Source organism: Schistocerca gregaria, chromosome 2 (assembly GCF_023897955.1).
Source record: "Schistocerca gregaria isolate iqSchGreg1 chromosome 2, iqSchGreg1.2, whole genome shotgun sequence".
In the NCBI taxonomy this organism is placed as follows: Eukaryota; Metazoa; Arthropoda; class Insecta; order Orthoptera; family Acrididae; genus Schistocerca; species Schistocerca gregaria.
In genome coordinates this window covers 882,608,057-882,636,025 of record NC_064921.1, presented here as the reverse complement: position 1 = coordinate 882,636,025, position 27,969 = coordinate 882,608,057, and the positions used below count along the sequence as shown (strand labels likewise).

Here is a 27,969-nt window from a genome sequence, read left to right as displayed (position 1 = left end):
CTCCATCTACTTTCACCTCCCTTACATAGACCCTCGATATACTCCTTCCAGCTTTCCCTTCTTCGCTCAGTACTGGTTTGCCATCTGAGTTCTTGTTTATGCAGTTGCTTTTCCTTTCACCAAAGACATCTTAAAAGTTTCCTGTAGGCGGCATCTATCTTTCCCCTAGTGATACTTGCTTCTAAATACTTAAATTCGTCCTCTAGCCACTTCTACTTAGCCGATTTGAGTTTCCTGTCAGTTTCATTTTTCGGAGCTTTGTGTTCCCTTTCGCCTTATCATTTGCTGCATTTTTATATTTTCTCCTTTCATCAAAGCTTTTTCCTACTTGATTCTTTACTGCCTTCACTACTTCATCTCACGAAGCTACCCATTGGTCTTCTACTTCACTCCTTTCTCCCGTTTGTCAGTCGTTGCCTAAAGCTCCCCCTAAAACTCTAAACAACCTCTGATTCTTTCAAGTTATCCAGATCCCATCTCCTTAATGTCCTGCCTTTTTGAAATTTTACTTCTTTTAATCTACAGTCCATAACCAATAAATTATGATAGTTCACTTCTACCCCAGCAAATGTTTAATTTAAACCTAGTTCTGTAACCTGGCTTACCATTACACAATAAATTTGAAACACTCCGACACATCCAGGTTTCTTCCGTGTATACAACCTTTTTTCATCATTGTTTATTTAAGTGTAGGTGTTTATTAAATTATGTTCTGTGCAAAATTCTACCACGCGCCTTCCTCTTTCATTCCTTTTCCGCAGTCTATATTCACCTTTTTTCCCCTTCCCTTTCCTTCTGCCGAATTCCAGTCCAGCAACGCATCATACATCTCTTTAGCCTTTTCATATGCGGAGCTAGTTGGCATATATACTTGTACTACTGTGTCAGCCGTGGCTTCGTGTCTATCTTGGCTACGATGATGCGTTCACTATGCTGTTCGTGTTAGCTTACGAGCATTCCCATTTCGTTATTCATTGTTGTACATATATCTGCACACTCCTATTTGATTTTTTATTTGCAACGCTGTACTCACCTAACCAGAAGTCCTGTTATTCCTACCACCTAACTTACCTAATTCCCTCTATATCCAACTCCATCCTGGCCATTTCCCTATTTAAATTTTCTAACCTAACTGCCCAATTAAGGGATCTAACATACCACACTCCAACCTTTATAATGCCAGTATAGTTTCTCTTGATAACATATTCCCGTGTAGTGCCAACCCGGATATCCAAATGGGAATTATATTACATCGATGATATTTCATATAAAAGGATGCCAACATTTAAACATGCAGGAGAGCTGCATGTCCTCAGGAAAGATTATGGCTGTAATTCCCACTTGCTTTCAGCCGTTCACAGAACAAGCACGCTGTTGTTGTTGTCTTCAGTCCTGAGACTGGTTTGATGCAGCTCTCCATGCTACTCTATCCTGTGCAAGCTGCTGCTTCTCCCAGTACTTACTGCAACCTACAGCCTTCTGAATCTGCTTAGTGTATTCATCTCTTGGTCTCCCTCTACGATTTTTACCCTCCACGCTACCCTCCAAAAATTTGTGATCCCTTGATGCCTCAAAACATGTCCTACCAACCGATCCCTTCTTCTGGTCAAGTTGTGCCACAAACTTCTCTTCTCCCCAATTCTATTCAATACCTCCTCATTAGTTATGTGAGCTACCCATTTAATCTTCAGCATTCTTCTGTAGCACCACATTTCGAAAGCTTCTATTCTCTTCTTGTCCAAAATAGTTATCGTCCATGTTTCACTTCCATACAAAGCTACACTCCATACAAATACTTTCAGAAATGACTTCCTGACACTTAAATCTATACTCGATGTTAACAAATTTCTCTTCTTCAGAAACGCTTTCCTTCCCATTGCCAGTCTACATTTTATATCCTCTCTACTTCGACCATCATCAGTTATTTTGCTCCCCAAATAGTAAAACTCGTTTACTACATTAAGTGTCTCATTTCCTAAGCTAATTCCCTCAGCACCACCCGAATTAATTCGACTGCATTCCATTTATCCTCGTTTTGCTTTTGTTCATGTTCATCTTATATCCTCCTTTCAAGACACTGTCCATTCTGTTCAACTGCTCTTCCAAGTCCTTAGCTGTCTCTGACATTGTAATTCTGTCATCAGCGAACCTCAAAGTTCTTATTTCTTCTCCATGAATTTTAATACCTACTCCGAATTTTTCTTTTGTTTCCTTTACTGCTTGTTCAATATACAGATTGAATAACATTGGGGAGAGGCTACAACCCTGTCTCACTCCCTTACCAACCACTGCTTCCCTTTCATACCCCTCGACTCTTATTAACTGCCATCTGGTTTCTGTACAAATTGTAAATAGCCTTTCGCTCCCTGTATTTTACCCCTGCCACCTTCAGAATTTGAAAGAGAGTATTCCAGTCAACATTGTCAAAAGCTTTCTCTAAGTCTACAAATGCTAGAAACCCTTCCTCAATCTAGCTTCTAAGATAAGTCGTAGGGTCAGTTGTGCCTCACGTGTTCCAATATTTCTACGGAATCCAAACTGATCTTCCCCGAGGTCGGCTTCTACTAGTTTTCCCATTCGTCTGTAAAGAGTTCGAATTAGTATTTTGCAGCTGTGACGTATTAAACTGATAGTACTGTAATTTTCACATCTGTCAACACCTGGTTTTTTTGGGATTGGAATTATTACATCATTCTTGAAGTCTGAGGGTATTTCGCCTGTCTCATACATCTTGCTCACCAGATGGTAGAGTTTTGTCAGGACTGGCTCTCCCAAGGCCGTCTGTAGTTCCAATGGAATGTTGTAGTGCCAATGGAATGTTGTCTACTCCCGGGGCCTTGTTTCGACTCAGGTCTTTCAGTTCTGTCAGACTCTTCACCCAGTATCTTATCTCCCATTTCATCTTCATCTACATCCTCTTCCATTTCCATAATATTGTCCTCAGGTACATCGCCCTTGTATAAACCTTCTATATACTCCTTCCACCTTTCTGCCTTCCCTTCTTTGCTTAGAACTGGGTTTCCATCTGAGCTCTTGATATTCGTACAAGTGGCTCTCTTTACTCCAAAGCTCTCTTTAATTTTCCTGTAGGCAGTATCCATCTTGCCACTAGTGAGATAAGCCTCTACATCCTTAAATTTGTCCTCTAGCCATCCCTGCTTAGCCATTTTGCATTTCCTGTCGATCTCATTTTTGAGACGTTTGTATTCCTTCATTTACTGCATTTTTATATTTTCTCCTTTCATCAGTTAAATTCATTATTTCTTCTGTTACCCAAGGATTTATACTAGCCCTCGTCTTCTTACCTACTAGATCCTCTGCTGCCTTCACTACTTCATCCCTCAGAGCTACCCATTTTTCTTCTACTGTATTTCTTTCCCCCATTCCTGTCAATTGTTTCCTTATGCTCTTCCTGAAACTCTGTACAACCTCTGGTTCTTTCAGTTTATCCAGGTCCCATCTCCTTAAATTCCCACCTTTTTGTAGTTTCTTCAGTTTTAATTTTAAGTTCATAACCAATAGATCGTGGTCAGTCCACATCTACCCCTGGAAATGTCTTACAATTTAAAACCTGGTTTCTAAATCTGTCTTACCATTATATAATCTATCTGAAACCTGTCAGTATCTCCAGGGTTCTTCAATGTATACAACCTTCTTTCATGATCCTTAAACCAAGTGTTAGCTATGATTAAGTTATGCTCTGTGCAAAATTCTACCAGACGGCTTCCTCTTTCATTTCTCTCCCCCAATCGATATTCACCCACTATGTTTCCTTCTCTCACTTTTCCTACTCTCGAATTCCAGTCACCCATGACTAATAAATTTTAGTCTCCCTTCACTATCTGAATAATTTCTTTTATTTGATCATACATTTCTTCAATTTCTTCGTCATCTGCAGAGCTAGTTGGCATATAAACTTGTACTACTGTAGTAGGTGTGGGCTTCGTATCTATCTTGGCCACAATAATGCGTTCACTGTGCTGTTTGTAGTAGCTTACCCGCATTCCTATTTTCCTATTCATTATTAAACCTACTCCTGCATTACCACTATTTGATTTTGTGTTTATACCCCTGTAGTCACCTGACCAGAAGTCTTGTTCCTCCTACCACTGAACTTCACTAATTCCCACTATATCTAACTGTAACCTATCCATTTCCCTTTTTAAATTTTCTAACATACCTGCCCGATTAAGGGATCTGACATTCCACGCTCCGATCCGTAGAACGCCAGTGTTCTTTCTCCTGATAACGACATCCTCTTGAGTAGTCCCCGCCCGGAGATCCGAATGGGGGACTATTTTACCTCCGGAATATTTTACCCAAGAGGACGCCATCATCATTTAATCATACAGTAAAGATGCATGCCCTCGGGAAAAATTACGGCCGTAGTTTCTCCTTGCTTTCAGCCATTCGCAGTACCAGCACGGCTAGGCCGTTTTGGTTATTGTTACAAGGCCAGATCAGTCAATCACCCAGACTGTTGCCCCTGCAACTACTGAAAAGGCTGCTGCCCCTCTTCAGGAACCACACATTTGTCTGTCCTCTCAACAGATACCCCTCCGTTGTGGTTGCACCTAGGGTATGGCTGCCTGTATCGCTGTGGCACGCAAGCCATCCCACCACGGCAAGTCCCGCGGCTCAGAACGGAGAGGGTGGGGGCGGGGGAGGAGGAGGAGGGTTGTGCGCATGGTTATAGCACCAGTAATGAAACTACAACGTATCCTCCCCCGTTTGTGGGAAACGCATTTGTTAGAGGGTAAATAGCCATTCTACAGGAAGCCTAGATCCTCCTCAGAATACTTTGCTTTTCGCAAGAATTTTCGACCTGATATAAAACAGCATCACCTGGGAACTGCCTAATAGAGCTTGCGAAGTCACCAACCGGTCGCAATTGGAATACTCAAGACCCTATAACACGCCTTATAGTCTAGTCAAAAAATATATATTCATCTTGCAAAAGGTGGAGAAAAAGATTTCATTTTGTTAACTTGTTTCTGTGGTTGTAAAGAGTGTAAAACAAAGTATTGCCAACGAAATTTATGTTGGCTAAACTCACTATAGACCAAATTTAAAAATAACTGACTTTTCAGTGTTCTTAAAACAATTCAGTTTCTTGTGCTCCTAGCGCTTTGACATCCATTTCTTTTTTAAGAGAGCACCAAATTCTCTACAAATTCCATTGCTAAAACTTTTTCTGTACCCAGTACCATTGGCGCTACAGGTAGTCAAACAATATCTGTTTTTAAAGTTTTCTGCGAAATGGTAAAAATGTAGTTTCTGAGCACTTTTATTTCAGTTTCTGTAAATATAGTAGAAATATAACAAATATTATGTCGTTTAAAGGAACTTAACGTCTCACTGCGGAGTAGGGCGTATTCAATTACTCCATATGCAATCGGGTGAGTCCTGGGCATCCATCGATTGATTCGTACATCAGCAGTCGAAGTGAAGCTCCAGGGCATTTCAGCCCTGACTTAAGCATATTTCTAAAACTACATCATTTACTCATTTATATCAAGTAACCACCGGCAGGAAACTGAACTATTAGGAGACTCCGGGTGAGTAGTGGGTTCCATATCGACCTGTTCGTTCAACAGTGAGTCAGCGTCTTCCAGTTCGATGGAAATAAATTCGCTAAACACGAAAAATTTGGTGTCAGCTCTATGAGGTACAGATATTTTACCTGTTGGTGACGTATGGAAGTTTGTGGTGTACGGTGGATTTTCCGCTTGTCGCGAGCTGTCGCCTTGACATTAGGCTATTCGTGCACGCATCCCGGACCGACCTAAACTTGCACGCGTCACACTATGCCCCTAAACCAATATGTTTTATTTTCATCAGTAATGCAGGAATACAGAAATCACACAGCCTGGCCTGACTGTGTTAGTAGGTACTGACTGTAATATCAGCGATGCGATGTACTCTTACGTATGCTTGCCATACCAGAAAGTGAGATGTTCAATTGCAGTGTATAGCATTGCATGTATTTCTACTTTATGAAGAGGAAAAGTGCTCAAAAACTAGGTATTTTGCAATTTTGCACGAAGTCTGAAAAATCGTTATTTTTGGACGAATTGTAGTAGAAAATGAAGAAATCAGTACTTTTGCTTTTGATAATATCGCCATTTGGGGAGAGACAGAAATGGGAATTCAGAAGAGACTGGATTACTGGGATAAAATATTTAAAGAATTTAATTTGATTGTGAGAATAAAACAGTGACAATATCAGTTTGACCTTGTAACAACAAATTGGACGGAAAGGTTGAATCTGTAGAAAGTTTAAATTATATGGGCAGTGCCATATCAAGTAATGAAAGTGCCAAACCATAACTTTTAAACAGAGTAGGAAGAACAAAGTACGAAACCCAATCTGGGACAAGGGAGTCCTAAGAGTTAAAGAGACTAAGTCTAAAACCTATCCCCATACAATCTTGATGTATAGTCTGGAGACCTGTGTCATAAGTAAGAGAGAAGAGTCAAATACAAGCATGTGAAATGAAGTTCCTTGGGTCAGATGTTTAAAAAAGGACAGGGATGAATATGTAAGGAGTGTCCTGCAGGTGAACTTGACGAAGAAGGAAGGAATGATTGCTTAGCGGTTGAAGTGGTTGGGTCATGTGAAGCGTATACATCTGGCTAGAGCTCCACGTCAGTATTTGGAGATGGAGGAAGGTGGAAAAAGACCGATTGGGCTGCCTAAGAACAGATGGGCAGACCAGGTCAATGAAAATCTCAAGAAGAGAGGAGTAGCCTGGGATGCAGTGGCTAGAGAGAGAAGCCATACCAGGACAGAAATCAATGCAGGCACATCGTTCACAAAGTATTTATCTGATGATGATGATGATGATGATGATGATGATGATGATGATGATGATGATGATGATGATGATGATGATGATGATGATGATGATGATGATGATGTAACGCCCTTGGTATTGGGTGCATTGAACAAGTCTGAAATATTCAAAGTTTTTTTGACTACAGGAAATTTACCACCATAACTTTTGTTGGCAAAACTTTGTTTTCTAATCTTTCCAGTCATACGAACGATATAAAAAATGAAATTTTCTACCCCACCTTTGGCAAGGTAAGTGCTTTTTTCTTTTTCTTTTTTTTTCGGACAATTTAAGTAGACTTTTATGGGATAAAACAGAAGCCACTTTCACTTTTGACGATTTCAGCCCTTCAAGAACAAAACTGTGTCTTTTCTGTTAACAAGTCAATCAAAAAACTAGTCTGGTATTCAATCTCCTCTGGAAGTACCTGTATATCGCACTCCGCCAGGTAGTAAGAAACACGGCACCGAGTTGGGATCATTAAATGTTCCTGGATCGGACAGAAGAGGAAGGTGAGCTGAGACAAACAAAATGCCTGTAAAGGTATCTCTACTGATTCTTAGACAGAACAGTTTAATTTTCCAAAAAGTCATAATACGCACGCGTGAAAAAGTCCTGCTACAGTCTGACGTCAACGGTTAAGGCCTAGTACATGCGGATGATGGTTCAATCCCGCGTCCGCCCATCCTGATTTAGGTTTTCCGTGATTTCCCCTAAATCGCTCCAGGCAAATGCCGGGATGGTTCCTGTGAAAGGGCACGGCCGACTTCCTTCCCTGTCCTTCCTTAATCCTATTAGACCGATGACCTCGCTGTCTGGTCTCCTTCCCCAAACAACCAACCTAGTACATGCGGGCATGACTTCATGGATTCTCCTTAGAAACAGGAATGACTTCAGATGGACCACACGTCAATCTATCTTGCGGAGGCAGGTTTGCGCGAGTGTACATGGAAACACCCGCAATTATATAAGAGCGTGGTTAGAAGTTAGTTTCCTTATTATTATTATTATTATTATTATTATTATTATTATTATTATTATTTCTTTCCTTTCTCAGACGTTATGTCTGGTTAAAAATGGAAAGTGATGCGGACCTTGATCAAGAGTTACTTCCTTTTCACTGTACAGTATTTGTTACATTGCAGTTCGGAACTTTCGGGTAATTGAACATGTATCAATAATTACAGATTTCTGTAGTTGTATACATAAGTTTGGATGTAGCTGTATTGCGTTAATGTACTGGTGGATATTGTGTGGTATGACTCCTGCAGTTGATAGTATAATTGGTATGTCAACTTTATCCTGATGCTACATGTCCTTGACTTCCTCAGCCAGTTTGATGTATTTTTCAATTTTTCTCCTGTTTTCTTCTATATATTTGTTGTATTGGGTATGGATATTTCAATTAGTTGTGTTAATTTCTTTTTATTGGTGAGTATGATGTCAGGTTTGTTACGTGGTGTTTTATCTGTAATAATGGATCTGTTCCAGTATAATTTGTATTCATCATTCTCCAGTACATTTTGTCGTGCATACTTTTATGTGGGAACGTGTTGTTTTTATTCGTTATGTTGTATGGCTAGTTGTTGATGTATTATTTTTGCTACATTGTCATGTCTTCTGGGGTATTCTGTATTTGCTAGTATTGTACATCCGCTTGTGATGTGATCTACTGTTTCTATTTGTTGTTTGCAAAGTCTGCATTTATCTGCTGTGGTACTGGGATCTTTAATAATAAGCTTGCTGTAATATCTGGTGTTTATTGTTTGATCCTGTATTGCAATCATGAATCCTTCTATCTCACTGTATATATTGCCTTTTCTTGGCCATGTGTGGATACGTCTTGATCGATGTGTGGCTGTGTGAGATGACACAGGTGCTTGCCATGTAGTGTTTTCTTTTTCCAATTTACTTTCTTCATATCTGTTGATGTTTTGTGATCTAAAGGGTTGTAGAAGTGGTTATGAAATTGCAATGGTGTAGCTGATGTAGTTATATGAGTGATTGCTTTGTGTATTTTGCTGGTTTCTGCTCGTTCTAGAAAGAATTTTCTTAAATTATCTACATGTCCATAATGTAGGTTTTTTATGTCGATAAATCCCCTTTCTGCTTAATGTGAATCTTTCTGTTGCTGAATGTATGTGATATATTCTATATTTGTGGCATTGTGATCGTGTAAGTGTATTGAGTGCTTCTAGTTCTGTGTTACTCCATTTCACTACTCCAAACGAATAGGCCAATATTGGTATAGCGTAAGTATTTATAGCTTTTGTCTTGTTTCTTGCTCTCAATTCTGTTTTCAGTATTTTCGTTAGTCTTTGTCTATAATTTTCTTTTAGTTCTTCTTTAATATTTGTATTATCTATTCCTATTTTTTGTCTGTATCCTAGATATTTATAGGCATCTGTTTTTTCCATCGCTTCTATGCAGTCGCTGTGGTTATCCAGTACGTAATCTTCTTGTTTAATGTGTTTTCCCTTGACTATGCTATTTTTCTTAAATTTGTCTGTTCCAAAAGCCATATTTATATCATTTCTGAACACTTCTGTTATCTTTAGTAATTGGTTGAGTTGTTGATTTGTTGCTGCCAGTAGTTTTAGATCATCCATGTATTTCAAATGTGTTATTTTGTGTGGGTATGTTCCAGTAATATTATATCCATAATTTGTGTTATTTAGCATGTTGGATAGTGGGTTTAGAGCAAGGCAGAACCAGAAAGGGCTTAATGAGTCTCCTTGGTATATTCCACGCTTAATCTGTATTGGCGAAGATCTGATATTATTTGAATTTGTTTGGATATTAAGTGTGGTTTTCCAGTTTTCCATTACTATGTTTAGGAACCGGATCAATTTAGGATCTGCTTTGTATATTTCCAATATCTGTAATAACCATGAGTGGGGTACATTATCAAAAGCTTTTTGGTAATCCATGTATGCGTAGTGCAACGACCTTTTAGTTTTAGCTTGATATGTCACCTCTGTATCTATTATCATTTGCTCCTTACATCATTGTGCTCCTTTGCAGCAGCCTTTTTGTTCATTTATAATTTTGTTCTGTGTTGTATGTGTCATTAATTTCTGTGTAATGACTGCAGTTAATATTTTGTATATTGTTGGTAGGCATGTTATGGGGCGATTTTTTGCTGTCTGCTTGATCTTTAGGTTTCAGATAAGTTATTCCATATGTACGTTTATCAGGGACTGTGTATGGGTCTGCAATGTAACTGTTAAATCATTTAGTTAGTTGTGAATGTGTTGAGGTGAACTTCCTTAGCCAGAAATTTGCTATTTTCTCTTTTCCAGGGGCTTTCCAATTGTGAGTAGAATTAATTGCTTGGGTGACTTCATGTTGCAAAATTATCACTTCAGCCATTTGTGGTATCATCTTGTATGTGTCTTTCTGCTTGTGTCCACCATGCATGCCTGTTATGCTGTACTGGGTTTGACCATATGTTGCTCCAGAAGTGTTCCATGTCTGTTATGTTTGGTGGATTGTCTATTTTAATGTGAGTGTTGTCTATTGTCTGGTAAAATTTCTTTTGGTTTGTGTTGAATTTTTGGTTTTGTTTCCTTCTATTTTCACTTTTTTTTGTATCTTCTAAGTCGTTTGGCCAATGCCTGTAATTTCTGCTTCTTTTCACCTAATTGCTCTATCGCTTCTTGTTGCGAGATTTTACCTAACCTTTTTCTTTTTTTGTCTGCCATTTCATTTCTTATAAATTGTGTTAGCTGTCAGATGTGTCTTCTCAGTTTTTCTGTTCTGATCTGTAGCCTGTGTTGCCATGCTGGTTTTGTGGGATTCTTCTGTGTGTTGGTTGGTTCTGATCTCTGCCTAGTGTGTATATTTAGTGTAGTGAGTGCTCCTACAGAAACCAGTAATTGTAACTCTTCCGTAGTTGTATTTTCATTTATTTTGTTCTACATCTACATTTATACTCGCAAGCCACCCAACGGTGTGTGGCGGAGGGCACTTTACGTGCCACTGTCATTACTTCTTTTTCCTGTTACAGTCGCGTACGGTTCGCGGGAAGAACGACTGCCGGAAAGCCTCCATGCGCGCTCGAATCTGTCTGATTTTACTTTCGTGATCTCCTCGGGAGGTATAAGTAGAGAGAAGCAATATATTAGATACCTCATCCAGAAACGCACCCTCTCGAAACCTGGCGAGCAAGCTACACCGCGATGCAGAGCGCCTCTCTTGCAGAGTCTGCCACTTGAGTTTGCTAAACATCTCCGTAACGCTATCACGGTTACCAAATAACCCTGTGACGAAACGCGCCGCTCTTCTTTGGATCTTCTCTATCTCCTCCGTCAACCCAATCTGTTACGGATCTCACACTGACGAGCAATACTCAAGTATAGGTCGAACGAATGTTTTGTAAGCCACCTCCTTTGTTGATGGACTACATTTTCTAAGGACTCTCCCAATGAATCTCAACCTGGTACCCGCCTTACCAACAATTAATTTTATATGATCATTCCATTTCAAATCGTTCCGCACGCATACTCCCAGATATTTAACAGAAGTAACTGCTACCAGTGTTTGTTCCGCTATCATATAATCATACAATACAGGATCCTTCTTTCTATGTATTCGCAATACATAACATTTGTCTATGTTAAGGGTCAGTTGCCACTCCCTACATAAAGTGCCTATCCGCTGCAGATCTTCCTGCATTTCGCTACAATTTTCTAATGCTGCAACTTCTCTGTATACTACAGCATCATCCGCGAAAAGCCGCATGGAACTTCCGACACTATCTACTAGGTCATTTATATATATTGTGAAAAGCAATGGTCCTATAACACTCCCCTGTGGCACGTCAGAGGTTACTTTGTCTGTAGACGTCTCTCCAGTGTGTTGATAGTTATTGTTTCGACTTGTTGGTTATTTGGTGATCTATGTAAGAATGGTCTAATGTGTTTGTTTGTTTGTTTGTTTGTTTGTTTGTTTGTTTGTTTGTTTGTTTGTTTGTTTGTTTGTTTGTTTGTTTGTTTGTTTGTTTGTTTGTTTGTTTGTTTGTTTGTTTGTTTGTTTGTTTGTTTGTTTGTTTGTTTGTTTGTTTGTTTGTTTGTTTGTTTGTTTGTTTGTTTGTTTGTTTGTTTGTTTGTTTGTTTGTTTGTTTGTTTGTTCGCTCTTCTTCTTCCGATTGCACATTATTTTGTTCCAGTATTTGTTGTACTTGTTGTTTGATGTTTTCTAATTCTGACTGGAGTATTCTGTTATTTTTGATTATTACACGAATCTGATCAGCTAGTCGTTGTTCTGTTAAAAATTCTGGGTATCTGGTAATAAATTTTGTGTATAATTGTGATTTGTATCCAGTTGTTGGTTCCTATGTTTGTTGCTTGGTAATAACAGAAGATGAGGTGTCGGTTAACTACATCTGACCGTCTCATCCGCTGTCTTTGTTTTCCTTCCAGAGTGGTTGCAGGAAGCATGTCCTGCAAAACACCTCTATTTGGATTTAAATCATTTTCCGTGTGGCTAGCAGTGTCGTTACCATTGTGGACGGGCATAGGGTTCAAGCGTCGTCTCCGACCATGACAGCACTTGTCCGAGGCTTCATTAGTTCTGTCCTGAACCAACTAATCACACTAAAAGGGAGTGGGGGGGGGGTTAGCACTATTAGTGGTTTCTTCTTTTCGTCGCCTTTTACGACTGGCAGAACATACCAAAGGCCTATTCTTTTCCCGAGCCTCCACGGGGTTTATTATTATTATTATTATTATTATTATTATTATTATTATTATTATTTATTATTATTATTATTATTATTTCCCCTAAATCGCTCCAGACAAAATGTTTCTTTACGTGCACCTACTGACTCTGTTGCCACGACCATTTTCTTTCGTGCAATCTGGAAAGTGTTAGACACACGCCTGGCCGCTGGATAACTGCCAGGTGTAAGCTGTGAAGCTTCTGCCACCCTTAACGCTCTGTAATGATAGATTGACCAGGTAAAGAGAGGTCAGATTCAGCATTATTAATAGAGCGGTAGTAAAGTAAATCTTGACCTGTCTAGTAGCATTTTGCTCCACATTTTGGAACGCCATGCAGCAGAGACTATATTTGGCGTGTAGTTGCCAAGTCCTTGGTTTGTTTCTGGCGGTACGTAGCTCTATATGTCTATAGAGTATGTTCCAGTTCCATTAGGAATGTGGTTATGAAAAAGTCATAGATTGTCACAAAATCAATATGCACTCAAAATAGTCCCGCCCAGTATCAACGCATACCTGAAATCATTTTAAGTGTTTTGAAACAGTAACTTACCCTTTTTTTTTTTTTTGAGCCTGCATATAGCGCTATAGTAAAATTTTCTTGAAAGTCCTTAATTACGTCATAGCGGTGTCCTTCCATTGCCAGCTTCCATTTGGGTAACAACCAGAAGTCGGATGGTGCGAAATCCGTAGAATACGAGGGGTGATCCAGAACTGTGATACATTCATTGGCCAAATATTCGTCCACAATCTCCACTTTGTGGGCTGGTGTGTCGTCATGGTGATCAATCAGGAACCTGCCTCGTGGTATTAGGGTCGAATTCGACGAATTCTCGACCACAAACCCTGGAGGACTCAAAGTTGATGGTGCCTCACTGCTCCACTGCCAGTTTCCGACGAGTGTTACACACACTGCTACATTCGCGGCCTGGGTGGATCCTCCTGCAACTGTTTGTGAAACTTCAGAAAAAGTAACACCGCAACTCGCCACGAGATAGCATTACAGCTTGACATTTCACACAAGCAGTCCTAACAAAACCGGGATACACTGTACGCACAGACACGCAATTCCCGTAAATTATGGGCGGGTGTTTTATGGGCGAAGAACTGGCTCGTGGTAGCGTCCCAGATGTGTTCCATTGGGTTTAGATCAAGTGAATTTGGTGACAAAAACTATGGGAGCTGTCATGCTCCTCGAACCTCTGAAACACGATTCTGGCCTTTTGACACGGGTAGTTTGGTTTGAGATCTGCCTACAGTTTATTTTAAATGGGATTGATAAGAGACCATCATTAATAAAGCAGATTCCCAAATCCACAACTCGAGTGGAAAGGCGAGATGTTTAAGAAAAGTAACGAGACTGATAGTACTGCGAGCGATTGGACAATGCAGCGTTGCTCTACTTGTGTAGACCGGTGTGTACGTCATTCCAGACGCTGTCTGTTTCAGCTCCGCATAGACATCACGTGATGCTTGGGAGCGCCATCAGTGAAGTTGTCTTTTTGTTATGTTAAGAAAATAGAACAGCTGAATTTAGAGCAACGTTATGCCATCAAGTTTTGTATTAAACTTAGGGAATCCGCTAGTGTGAACTTTGAAAAGTTGAAAAAGTCCTATGGGAACAGTCGTTACCAAGAGCACTTGTTTATCGCTGGCACAAATCATTTTTGCAAGGCCGAGAACACATTCAAGATGAACCTCGCTCGGAAGACCTTATCTTCAGACATGCCGGATGGTGCATGCTCTTTTGATATCAGGCCTGCGTTTAATAATAAACATGGATGACCTGTTAAACACTTTCACCGCACATCAAATTTTGACAGAAGTCTTAAACTTGCTTAAGGTTTGTGCCAAAACTATACCGGAAAAACCTCAGAACAAACCAGGAAGACAATCGAAGAAACGTGTGCATTGATCTTCTTGGGAGTATTGCCAGTGACCATGAATGGTTCAGTCGTGTGATCGTAGATGTTGAATTGTGGATTTTTGAGTACGACCCTGAAACAAAGTGGGAAAGTAAGGAGTAGCACTCTGAGACATCTCCTCGACTGAAAAAAGCTCGAAAGGGCAAAACAAAGATCAAAACAATGCTGATTTGGAGTGGGGTACCATGCATACAGAATATGTTCCTCCAGGACAAACTGTCAACCAGCTGTTTTACTAAGACGTTCCTGAAGGGCTCTGGAATAGGGTGAATCGTGTGAGACAGGACATTGGAGACAAATAGGTGCTGCATCATGACAACGCCTCACGTCACACGGACACTTCCATCACGGAATATTTGACCTAAACAGTCATTCCTGCTGTTTCGTAGCACCCTGTTCAGCTGATATGAGTCCTTGTGACTTTTGTCTTTTCCCTAAATAGAAAAAATGTTTTAAAAGGGCGTCCTTTTAGGACACTGCAGAACATTCGAAAGAATGTGACAGACATATTAATGGCCGTAACAGCTGAAGCCTTTAAACATTGCTTCCAAGACTGGGGTCGACGACTCTGTGTATAGCTGCGGAATGGGACTACGTTCAAGGGGACAATATTTTTGTTTGCAAAATATAAAAACTTCGATAAGTCTCACTCGTTACTTTTTTCACACACCTTGTTTACGTACTGGGTAACCGTTTGTTATCCAGGGTTGCAGGCAAATGGATTCATATACTGCGGTGTTTTTTGAATTTGTAAATCAGATCAAACAGTTCAAAAAAATATTTTTTATTGTTCTGTACATAAACAATGAGATGACATGTAATGAAATACCTTGGTGCGACATTGTTGCCACATTCACCCTAAGTAAAAATAATGGAGCGCCGTCTTGAAAACATGGGCAATTGTAGAGGTAGTACAGTGCATGCAAATGGCTTTAGTAGTTCCTCAAAAATTACCGGTTCTGTTCACATGCAAATCGGATTTATATAATGCATTAGCTGTACCCGGCCACCCATTGTTGTGGCACAGTCTGCTTACATGGACAAGAAAGAAAACAAAGCACACGTTTCTAATTTCAATCGGAATTTGATATACGGCATTCTCTCTCTCTCTCTCTCTCTCTCTCTCTCTCTCTCTCTCTCTCTCTCTCACACACACACACACACACACACACACACACACACACACACACACACACACACACACACACACCCTTCTCCGATCACCCTCACCCTTTGTTCTCCTCCTCCTCTTCCTCCTCCCCCCTCTCCATTTGTCACCTCCTCCTTCCTTCCTCTGTCCATCTTCTCCTTCCCTCTCTGTCCATCTCCTCCTCCTCCTCGTTCCGTAAGTACGTTTACTTCCACCCCACTTTTCTGTCCATCTCCTCTTACACCCTTCTGTCTGACCTTGAGCCTTGTTCATATTAAGTAGAGCAGTAGTATTCTAACCATAAACGAATAAATACAACTTTCCTGTTTGCCAGCGATAGTCTGTGTCGGAACGTTTATTACTGTTGTTGTTGTTGTCTTCAGTCCTGAGACTGGTTTGATGCAGCTCTCCATGCTACTCTATCCTGTGCAAGCTTCATCATCTCCCAGTACCTACTGCAACCTACATCCTTCTGAATCTGCTTAGTGTATTCATCTCTTGGTCTCCCTCTACGATTTTTACCCTCCACACTGCCCTCCAATACTAAACTGGTGATCCCTTGATGCCTCAGAACATGTCCTACCAACCGATCCCTTCTTCTGGTCAAGTCGTGCCACAAACTTCTCTTCTCCCCAATCCTATTGAATACCTCCTCATTAGTTACGTGATCTATCCATCTAATGAAACTTCCTGGCAGATTAAAACTGTGTGCCCGACCGAGACTCGAACTCGGGACCTTTGCCTTTCGCGGGCAAGTGCTCTACCAACTGAGCTACCGAAGCACGACTCACGTCCGGTACTCACAGCTTTACTTCTGCCAGTATCCGTCTCCTAATCTTCAGCATTCTTCTGTAGCACCACATTCTCTTCTTGTCTAAACTATTTATCGTCCATGTTTCACTTCCATACATGGCTACACTCCATACAATTAGCGTATAAAAATCTGTAGTAAATCTGAAAGGTACATTTGAGATTTTTGGTAGAAATGTTTTCTCTTTGTGTATTAAATGTACATATTTTATGTATTATGTATATTAAAAATCCACACAAGTTGAACTATTAAGTACCTAAAACATCTCTAAAAATTCAACGTTGTGTAAAAAAATTAAGAGCAATAGGTAAAGAACTTTCCACGATTCTCGATTTTCAACAAACGAACATTTAAATTTTTATTTATATAATATATTGAACCTGGCTGAAAGGTCATGGAAGGATTAAAAATATACGAAAGCAATAACTACTAGAAAAACATCAAAATGAAAAACATCAAAATGAAAAACAGCGTATCGTGATGTGTACCAAACGATTCCGTTGGAGCAGCTCTCCTGCGTATGTGGACGGTCTGCGCGGCTGAGTACTACGCGGATTGACCCGGATTCCATTCCCGGTACTGGCAGGGATTCTGCTGATGACTGGAACGGGGTGCTCTGAGCCTCGTTATCGATGTATCTCTCTCGCTGCATAATTAATATCAGCTAAAAACTAGTCTTTTCAATGAAACTAGTTCTCAGAATTGACACACTTGACTCGATTGAAATAAACCAGTTGCTTCAAAAGGCTTTTATAAAAGTAATAACTACTTAATATATTCCTTTGTTTCAAATTGTTACAAAATACAGTACGAGGTCTGTTCAAAAAATTCCAGATCAGTCGTAATTTCGCGCCATTGGTGTGTTGGAGCGGAATGTGGTTGGTATCCGTGTATACGCCTATGTTTAATGTGTAACTGCTGGAAGTTTCATTGTTGTATCTCTGTTAGTTATTATTCAGTGCTGTATTGGGTAGTACGTTCACACAGTAAGAACGTTGTCACACAGTATGCGAATTTAAGGATGGCAGAGTTACAGGAACAACGCGTCTGCATGAAATTTTACGTGGAACTCAAGACCTTTACAGAAAAATGCCAAATGATGCAGAAAGCCTACGATGATGAGTGCTTAAGCCGTACTCGAAGTTACATGACCCTCATTCAGGACGCCCTTCCACGTCTACCGATGCCATGCTGACAGTTTTCTGTGTCTTTGAAGGATTAGTCCATCACGAATTCCTGCGACAGGTAAAAACTGTTAATCGATGGTACTGTCGGGTCGTGTTGCGACGCCTGCGAGAAAATGTGAGAAGGAAGCGGCCTGAAATGTGGCAAGACAATTCATGGCTCTTGCAGCACGATAATACAACCGCACATTCATCCCTCTTGGTGCGTGACTATTGAAGAAGAAGAAGAAAAAAAAAAGTTCCCTGCCCCCACCCCATCCTCCGTACTCACCAGACCTGCCCCCCCCCCCCCCAGCGAACTTTTTTGATTTCCAAAGTTGAAGACCCCCATTGAAAGGCCGAAGATTTTCCGGACGTGGAAACGGCGTTGGGAGCGGTGTTGTCAATTGTGGAGGAGAGTTTCGTAGGAGAGCATGCACAGTAAGAGGTACGCCTAGAAAAATTTAGTGGACAAAATTCCGGAATTTTTGGAACAAACCTCTTCTTTTGTTAATGAAATACTTTCTATAGTGAATTATTACATATAGACATGTAGTTTTTAAATTCAAAACAATGAGTTACAAATTTTCGAAGGGCACCATTAATAAAACACCGAATATATTCGTGTACTGGACTTTGACTAAAATACTCGTATCCTGCAAATTAGAAACTTTTTAGTTTCTGTGTATGTTGAAGTCGAGCCATGCGTTTCACAAAGGTTTCCTGTGATCAGAAATTTGGAGCAGATTGGTGGGAGCACGGTGGACGTATTTATCTCGTACCACTGGGAAGCACTTGCCAGTCACCTAACAAATTGCCATATTTTAAATCTCTAATGAAGTAATTCTGAGCCACTAAATCAGATATAAAACTGGGAATCACTGTAGCTATCTATTCTCAGAAGCACCACTTTAACAATAATACAGAAAAGAGGTTACAAGGTCGCATTTTGTTGCAAAGTATCTAAAGCTGCCCACAGTAAGGACGATATCTAGTGGCAACTGTCTCAACTAGAAGACAAGAGACAAGCTACAAATGTAAGAGTGGATGCTCTTTAGCGGCCAAACACGTAACTATTATCGCTGAAATGGCTATAAGCGAAGTTCTATTTTTTTTTTTTTCGAAGATTTATTCTGGAGTTGCCCGAATATATTCAGGATTTTAAGTTTGTCAAATTAATGAGGTAACTCGGGACTTCGTTAAGGAATTGTTGTCAAGGAGTTGTTGTTGGAGCAGTTGTTTTAGATAACTATCTTCATGGAGTAAGGTATCTTGATTTACTTCAAAATGGGTTACCAGAATACTTGGAAGATGTTTCTTTGGCAAAACGGTCATATGTACTTCCAGCACGATGGACTTGCTGTACATTCCATATTCCCAGTAACAAAGTACATCACTGAAACGTATCTTGGGCGTTGGCTCGGTAGCCGTGGAGTAATTTTGTGGCCACAGAGGTCATCCGATCTTAATCCATTGGGCTAGTATTTGTGGGATTGGCCTCAGTGAAGTCTACAAACGCTGAGTGGACAAGAGATGGACTTCTCGCTTCTATTTTACATGCATGTTCTCAAGAAAATGACTTTACGAATGCTCTCAAACCAGCAACACAGCAGCTGTCTACAATAGCTACAAAGCGTATTTGCAGTTGAGGACCTTTTTGAACGTATTTTGTGAAGAATTGAACACAAAATATTAGATCAGTGTATCATTTACTATCATCCGCATTCGCCCAGTACCCCATTTTTTCTTTGGAAACTGTTACGAACTGAAAATGTTCGTAAGACGTGCTTTCTGTTTAGAATCGCTAATGCTATCATTTTGTATAGCTGCACAAAATGTTTTACCTACCATCCATAGGAGTGTGCAAAGGGGGTCGGGGGGGGGGGGGGGGGGACTGCATTAGGGAGCACTTACGGCTCCTCCCCCCCCTCCCCCCCCCCCCACCTTTCTCTCTGAATTCAGGACTACAAGAGTTTTTATTCCTTACAGAATTCTCATAGACTTTCAGAAGTGATTTCCCATCATTCCACTAAAATTCTCGTTCAACCAATTTTAGATTATGTTGCTGATCGCAGTTCTTATATCATGACACGTCTCAAGGCTGACCAATTTTTCTATTAAAAAAAAAAATTGTCTTGCACTCATCCCCGCCCACCTTCCCCTCCCTCCTTTCAGATTATCTTCTACGGCCGCCTGTGGTTACATCAGAACCAGCTGTTAGTACGTAGGCTGTAGGTTATGACTAACATACCAGTTTTTATCTGAAGCAAGTCTATCTCAGAATTAAGAAAAGTGGCAAGTTGAACAGATATTGCAGAAGCTATCATGCTGGAAGGGGTTATAACCACCAGACAAGTCATAAACCATGAAGAGATGCAGATGGTACACAATAATGTTCACGTAGGCTGCAACTGTCAGTGTCTTCGATTACTCCCACATATTTCATGGGGAAATACACATGAATGTCCCTCAGAGCATCGAACTGGTATAACAAGAAACATGATTCCTACGACCACAGACTAATCACCATGATCTTGTGAACGACCGTTTCATTGGTTTAAAATGGGAACACGTAGAGGTCGCCTGTTCAACTACGTGAACCGAACATTGTGCTCTGAAATACTTGTGCCTGCACCGACATTGTAATCTGTCAAAAGATCGGTCGTAGGTAGGCGCCTATCGTGCTTTGCAGAGCGGGGAAGCTGTCGACCACTCTCCACAGATGTTGAGGACAGGTGGGACACAAATGTCCGACCAGCTTCGCTTTTTCTGAGATGCCCCTTCCCAGACGCCGCACCATAGCAGTCTTCGCTTTGTCAGGTTCACAGTTAGGGGTATTATCGTCGCTAGAATGTTTCTCCATCGGTCTCTGCTTCAATAACGTACATTATTACTGCGCGTGTGTCTACAGCGCCACCAGGTGGCACTCAACCTCGCTGTGGACAGCGGTAATTATGTTTTGACTCAGCAATGTAGTTTCGTGCCCTCTAAGACAAAAAAGACGCACCACGAAGTAATTATACGGATGGGACGGAAATCGATAGACGTGCTGTGCATGTACAGACAACCAAATAATTAAAATTTCAGAAAAATTGGATGTTTTATTCAAGAAAAAGTTTCACGAATTGAAGTCAACGTGTCAGTCCACCTCTGGCCTTCATGCATACAGGTATTTAGTTTGGCATTGATTGAGAGTAGGTTTAACGTGCTCCTGAGGGGTTATCGAGCCAAATTCTGTCTAGTGGTTGCGTTAGATCGTTAAAATCCAGAGCTGGTACGAGGGTCCAGCCCGTAATGCTCCAAACGTTCCAAATTGGGAAGAGATCCAGCGATCTTGCTTGCCAAGGTCAGGTTTGGCAAGCATGAAGACAAACAGTAGAAACTCTCGGCATGTGCGAACTGGCTGATATGTAAACCTAGAATAGCTTGCCACAAAGGATAATAAAACAGGGCGTAGAATATCGTCGGCGTACTGCTGTGTTGTTACGGGTGCCGTGGATGACAACCAAAGGTGACCTGCTGTGAAATGAAATGGCTCCCCAGAAATGACTCCTGATTGTTGGGCCGTATGGCGGGGCGGGCGATAGTCAGTTTGGTATCTCACCACTCTCTGGGGCGTCTCAGACACGCGTTCGGTGCCGTTTCGAAGCGGGACTCGTGACTGAAGAAAAGCCTACTCTTCTCAAAGGGATTCCATGCCGAAGACTTGTCTGGTGATGCCCTGGACAGTGATGGGATACCTACCTGACTGTCGCCCGCCATACGGCTCGACAGCCTGCAGTGATGATCTAGGGTGCCACTCTTTCCTTAGCAGATTGTCACCCACAGGACGCTTAAGCACAGCGATACGCCGACGATATTCTGCGCTCTGTTTTGTTCTCATTCATGGCAAGCCATCCTGGGCTAACGTTTCAGCACTTCACGGTTCGCACTTCACGAGTGTGTGTGTGTGTTAGTCTTCATGCTAGCCAAATCCTATCTTGGCCAACAAGGTCGCCAGATCTCTCTTCAATTGAGAGCGTTTGGGGCATTTTGGGTAGGACTCTCCAACGATTTCGGAATTTCCGATCTAACGCGTCAGTTGCAAGATATCCCTCAGGAGGACATCCCAACAACTGTATCAATCCCAAGCCGAATAATTTCTGCGTAAGAGGTAGACCAATGCATTTTTTACTTGCTCAATTGTGAAGCTCTTTCTCTTGAATAAATCCTCCAGTTTTTTCTGGAATTGCAATAATTTGTCTGTACATGTTCTAACACTCTGCGTGGTGTCTGTTCTATATCGTGTCTCCCTACCACGTTCGCGCAACGACGCTCCGAGCGTGTTTTTAGGGATTTGACTAGTTTGAACGTGGGACCTGTTGCTGGTAAGGTGACGTCAGACCACACATGACATGTAGCATTCAGAAGAGTTCAGTGAGACTAGCGATGATATAACCAAATACTTAATGATTTCAGCGTCAGCTCCACTGCACTCCCTGTAAAAGAATCTTAACACTAACTAAATTTAGTGGAAGGGGTTCAAGGCTTTCCTATTTTTAATTAGCTGGTAAAATAAGGTCGAAAAAGCAGTTAAGTTTACCATTGGAAATTTTATTCTGCTCACAAAACATCGTTTATAAATTGCACTATTGATAAAAGGAAGTTTTTTAATAGAGGCTGGTAAAAACCAAGTGCGTTCAACAAAAATGTAAACGAATATTCGCTGAATGGGTTTCCAAGTTCTACAATGGACCGAAGGATGACCTATGCCATATCACATCTATAATATAGGTTTAAATTAAGTTTCACATAAGAGAAAATTATCAAAATGGTCTACAGTGACCCTAAATTATCTTTAATTACTTATCTAACTTGTCGTAAATTACAGTGGCTGATGTGGCTTCTCAATAATTATATAACAGAAAAATCATCGTATTTCAGATTTTAACTTATGTAGCATATGTGAATACCATGAGCTTCAGTTGACGATCAACACTAGTATTACGTAAAAAGGGATGTAACAGATGAGACTTCTGCAGTTCTGAGTGAAGCTTTATGCGCTGTAATGCTGCATCGGGTGCGTTCATTACCTTGTCGGTGTCTAGGCAGCGTCAGGGCAGCGGCGGGCAGCACAGCTCCGCTCACCTCGCCGTCTCTGAAGCAACTCTCACCTAACTTCTCTTTACTACAATTTACCGAAGTTGGTTTAAAAAAAACTATCTGGCTGTGTTTTCATCTGACCAATCAGGGTCTCAATGTTAACCTTAAGCTCCGCCTACAAAAATTCTGTCTATCCAATGAGAAACGTTATACTTTTCGTGGTGGGGCAATGTTTTTAAAGTTTGCAACGTAACAGAGACGCGAAAAGTCTCCCACTAAAACTTGCGTCTGGGGTGGTCCTAGCGGTTAGCTGGATACTTGGGTGTCCCTCCCTTATCGTAGGGCCTTCCAGCTTAACACGGTTCTGCTCTCGGCTTCTGTTCTCGTTTCGCCCCTCGGAACTGCGTCTGTCTCCCGATGGGAAGGTATGACATGCATTTCGGCATTCTTGTGTTAGTCTGTGGTATTCCATTTGCTCACTCGTTTCTCGTATTACTTTGGTTGATTTAATGTCACGATTTATTCGGTGCTATGTGACATACTACTGGATTTGCTTATCATGTCAGGCAAATCCAAAACCTTCCATGAAAACCCTGATACCTTACAATGTTCATCATAGCTACCGATTTCCACCCCATTCAGATAATTCCTTCTTGTTGCAGCGTTCATTTCTTCTTCTTCTTCTTCTACTTAAAGTACATAAGGTGAGTCAATCTGGCACGCATTAATGCAAGAAACGATCGTCGATCTGGCAAATATACGCTTCAGTTTTTGATATGAAGGGGAAGATCTAAGTGGCTTGTTTCTCTTGTAAAGTATTGGATTCTCAGGTCTGATACAAACCTTTTGATATCCGCGGATTCGGATAAGGGATGGGGTAGCATTTTTCTTATCCGCACAGAACTCTCCTTACGAGTATCTCATCAAATTCAGGATGCAGTCGTGTCCTTCCTACAAACTTCTAATATTACATGGCAGTTAAGTCTTTAGCGAACTCCGATCGACCCTGACTATTAAGAACGGCGACTGCGACTGGACAGTCCAGGGTCAACAGCCAGAGGAGACCAGAAGAGAAGAGACGAGACGAGGGGTGGGTCGTTGGGTCGTCTTCCGGCGAAGCGCACGCCGTGACCATAGCGGGACTGGGGTGCTGCAGGAAGCACGCACCCGCACTTCCTGCACTCGGAGCTGCTCAGTTGAGTGGCACAGGGCGCCCGCACTGGTGCACGTGCGTCTTCAGAGAAGTAACTTGTTGCCACTTCCCTCTATCTCGAGTGTGGTGTCTTTCGCCGAGAGTTTGGAGGAAAAAATTGAAGATTAAACCTGTAAAAGTAGCAAAATAAGATTTTCAGTAGGTCCACTGAACCTCCATAACATAGTGACAGTTCTGCCTATGATTATAATAACAGCAGTTAGTCTCCGTCTGTTATCTTTGATTTAAAGTACTTCAGTGTGGATAAAAACTTATCTTCGTACTATTGAAGTGCGTCGACGCAGAACTTTGGCCGGCAGCTCGTGTTAAAACATTCGTCCCACTGCGTGAATACTGTACGTGGTAAAATATCTGAAGGGATACTATAAAAAAATATAGCCGTAATAAACAATCTCTGAAACATGTACCACGCGATCAGTGCCACCTCTAATTTTTTCGGCGCAGTAGGCGAAGAATTTGCGCCAATTCATGTTCCATTAGGAATCTCTTGGAGGGCGACCTTCCGCTAGATGAGTTGACCACACAAAGAAACAAGGACAAACTTGGATTCAGAAAGCTGCTAAAGGTAAAATACTGAGAATTCCGGGAGTGGTGATGGTGATGCCGACGTCTGCGCCACTAGAAGCAACCAGTAGCACACGAGAGATACTCCAACGTTAAACAGCATGGCATGCGGCAGTTTAGTATATTTTTGTTCATAGATCATATTTTACAATGGTATTATATATGCCACGTTGCAAGTTTACAAAGAACAAAAAACTTTAAAAAATTACGATTGATAGAGGAAAACAAAAAGCAGCAGTAATAACAGATAATAAATGATAACTAGATATTGTAAATGCAGCGAAAAAACGAAGAGAGAAGAAAATTTTGCTATGTGAGAATGATAAATAGTAGAAGCTTGCATTTATTTACACAATCTTGCGGGCACAAGGAAAAACACATTTATAAGAGTATATATATATATATATATATATATATATATATATATATATATATATATATATATATGCCGTACTGTAGAAAATATTAAGACGTTTATGCAAAGTGAAAAACCATTTTTATATCATATTTGTACTAAATACAGCGCCAGGAAGCACACTTCTCCACTTCAAACGGACACTTGGCTTCGAACGCTGTGAACCGCACGACGCCATGCTTATAACACTCGATCATGTAAAAAAGAAAAACAAAAAACAGTGGTCTGTCATTTTCATGCAAAACGTTGCATTCAACCCCGAGTGACATTTTAATAGAGAAACAATGTAACCAGATATCAGTACCACAGGAGGGAAGTTATAAATAATGCAGTGACGTCATTGTATCATTACATTTTAAATCAACAGTGCCAAAATACTGTGCTTACTGTAATTATAATAGAGTATAACACATACATCCTACATACATGATAGAGCATATGTTAGTCGTCATAGTGCAGATGAGCAAGACTTCGATGAAGTGGTTAAAACAAAGCGGAAGAGAATGTGCACACCACACTAAAGCCATGTTTTTACATTCAAAATCACTTTTGCATTCCAGCAGTCTAATATCAAGTCACACCAATTACATTTTCAGATGTTGATAAGGATGTGTCATTGTCATAACCTGCCTTTTGCCAAGCATATTACAGCATAGGCGTATGCTTTGGCGCAGAAAATTGATTGTAAATCACAGAGTGAAGTTTGTTGATTAAATAACGATCCTATATTTTCACTTGTGGTTAGGCACGTTGTAGGCTTACACAATCAGCATTCTTTCTGATACAGAACTTGTATTGCCGAAAGAAGTAAACATCAAGGGGTTGGCAATATCTTAAGCGTAACAACTTTGTTTGGAAGACTTGAATCTAGAAGGATACTATCTACATGACGTGACCAGGAATCTCGCAGCAATAGGCTCATTCCATTTGTAACATTTTCGCCAAGGATTGAAGTTAGAAAACATATGTGTTCTTTAGTCAGTTTTCCACTTTAGCTTGCCTCCGCATGAACATTTCGTGGGCCGGTTGTTTCAAATTCTTTGAAATATAAGGACCGAGAGTGCCACGTGCCTCTTGAAAATAGAGGTACAACTTGTTTGCTAGTATGCCTGCATTGATAAAGCAACATCAATTGCGTAGCTGTGGCTATAGCTGTGTACACAGACTGCAACACACTAGATGTAGTTTCCTGTCCTCTGTGAGACAGTGTTGACGAAGACATTTCATACTAGAAATGACTCTGGTCACTGTTCCGAACATTTCCTTTCTCCATACCCTGCTGTCAAAAACACGTTCACTTCCTCGATCAACTGTTGTGCTTTCTGTGGTATACTGTTATCGTCGTATGTATCTTTACATGTGACAAATTTAGTAATATGCCTGGATGAAATGCCATATTCAGCCTTAAGATTTTCGATAAAGGAAAGTGAAGCTTTGAAATTGTCCAAGCCAGATCTTTTAGACGCTCCTAGTACCCACATTTGCTGATGCCAATAGTGAACTGTGGATCCGTACGAATATGCTCTATTAAATCGCAATATTGCATGCACATTTATAGTTTGCAACTGCGACAGTCTGTTTCCTTTGAAACGAGCTCCTGCTCGCCTTTTTCTAGATACAAAATTTAGAATTAATCTGTAATTTGATTAACTTTTAATGCACTTGTAGCGGCTCATGTTTGCTATTGGAATTGAAGCCACGATTGTAACAGTCTTCATAAATGTTCTCTAGTATGCTGTCATCAGTATCTCCTAATACACTGGGCCCCTATTGTTCGGGTGGATAAAGTTCGTACTCACGATAACTGGACTGTTCCTGTTCTACTGGGGGTGAACGTCGTATACGGCAGGAACAGCTACCTTCTGTTTCATGTTCTTACTGCCCTTCAAAATCATTCTGTGTATTCAGCGTAACGCCATTTGTTTCATCATTATATTTCTGAATTATGTTATATATCTTTGACCTCAATTTAATTTCCACATTAAGCACGTCGCAACTTTGTCCCTTAAAGCTGGACCGCATGCTTAGGATTAATTCGCTTCTTTATATTGCTGTACGCAGTTTACACAGTAACTCGGCTGCGAACATTGAGACGCATTCGTTCTGCAGCTATACCGTTCACGCAACTCGAGCACTTGTTAGTGCAGCTACAACGTGCCACCGTCTGATGGCGCTAGAAGATAAGACGGAGTTTTGCAAGAAAATGACACAGACCAGTGTTGTTTTCATGATTGAGTACTGATTTAAGCATGGTTTCGCGCGTCAGAAGTCAGAGGTCAAAGGTGTCCATTGTTGGTGTATATATGCTCGTCTGTATTTTCAGCACACCATTTGATCTTCATTCTTTCCCTCGTCAGGAAGTTGGTTTTCATATGAGAAGTGTTTTACACTGTCCCCATTTCAGTTTCCCTTTGTTCCATGAATCTTTCTGCAAGTATTGCTTCACATTATATCAACATCCAGGTCCTTCATGAAAAGTGGTAGACTTATCTGCATTTCCAGGGTTCCTGTCTGTCTGTCTCTCATTTTCAGCCGTTTGCTGCAGAATTGGGGATTTCCTCTTGCTATTGTTTTGTGATCACGAAAAATCTCTTTACAGGTGCTGCACAGTTTAAAAATAAAAGAAGTACGTTTATGTACAGACGTACTACAGTTAATATTTGAAATTATTTAAATTGGTTTTTGCAGGACTCCCGTTACGTTAGTTCCGCCATGCATATGATGGCTTTCTTTCGTAATTTTAAAATTGTCTGAATGTGTATACCTGTTGCTCGTCCCTGTGATGGTATACAGTACAATATACACTGATGAGCCAAAGAAACTGGTGCAACTGCCTAATTGCCTAATATCGTGTAGGACCCCCCACTAGCACGCGGAAGTGCCGCAACACGACGTGGCATGGATTCTTACTAATGTCTGAAGTACTTTCGAGGGAATTGACACCATGAATCCTGCAGGGCTGTCCCAAAACCCGTAAGAGTACGAGGGGGTAAAGATCTCTTCTGAATAGCACATTGCAAGACAGCCCAGATATGCTCATTAATGTTCATGTCTGGGGAGTTTGGTTGCCAGCAGAAGCGTTTAAACTCA

General features: G+C 40.8%; 1 protein-coding gene across 3 annotated transcripts in view; it reads left to right on the top strand.

The window, feature by feature from the left end:
* The window catches only part of LOC126335297 (CD109 antigen-like), a 460,905-nt gene that overhangs the window by 50,146 nt on the left and 382,790 nt on the right, over positions 1–27,969 (top strand). The gene's annotated exons all lie outside the window — the stretch shown is intronic.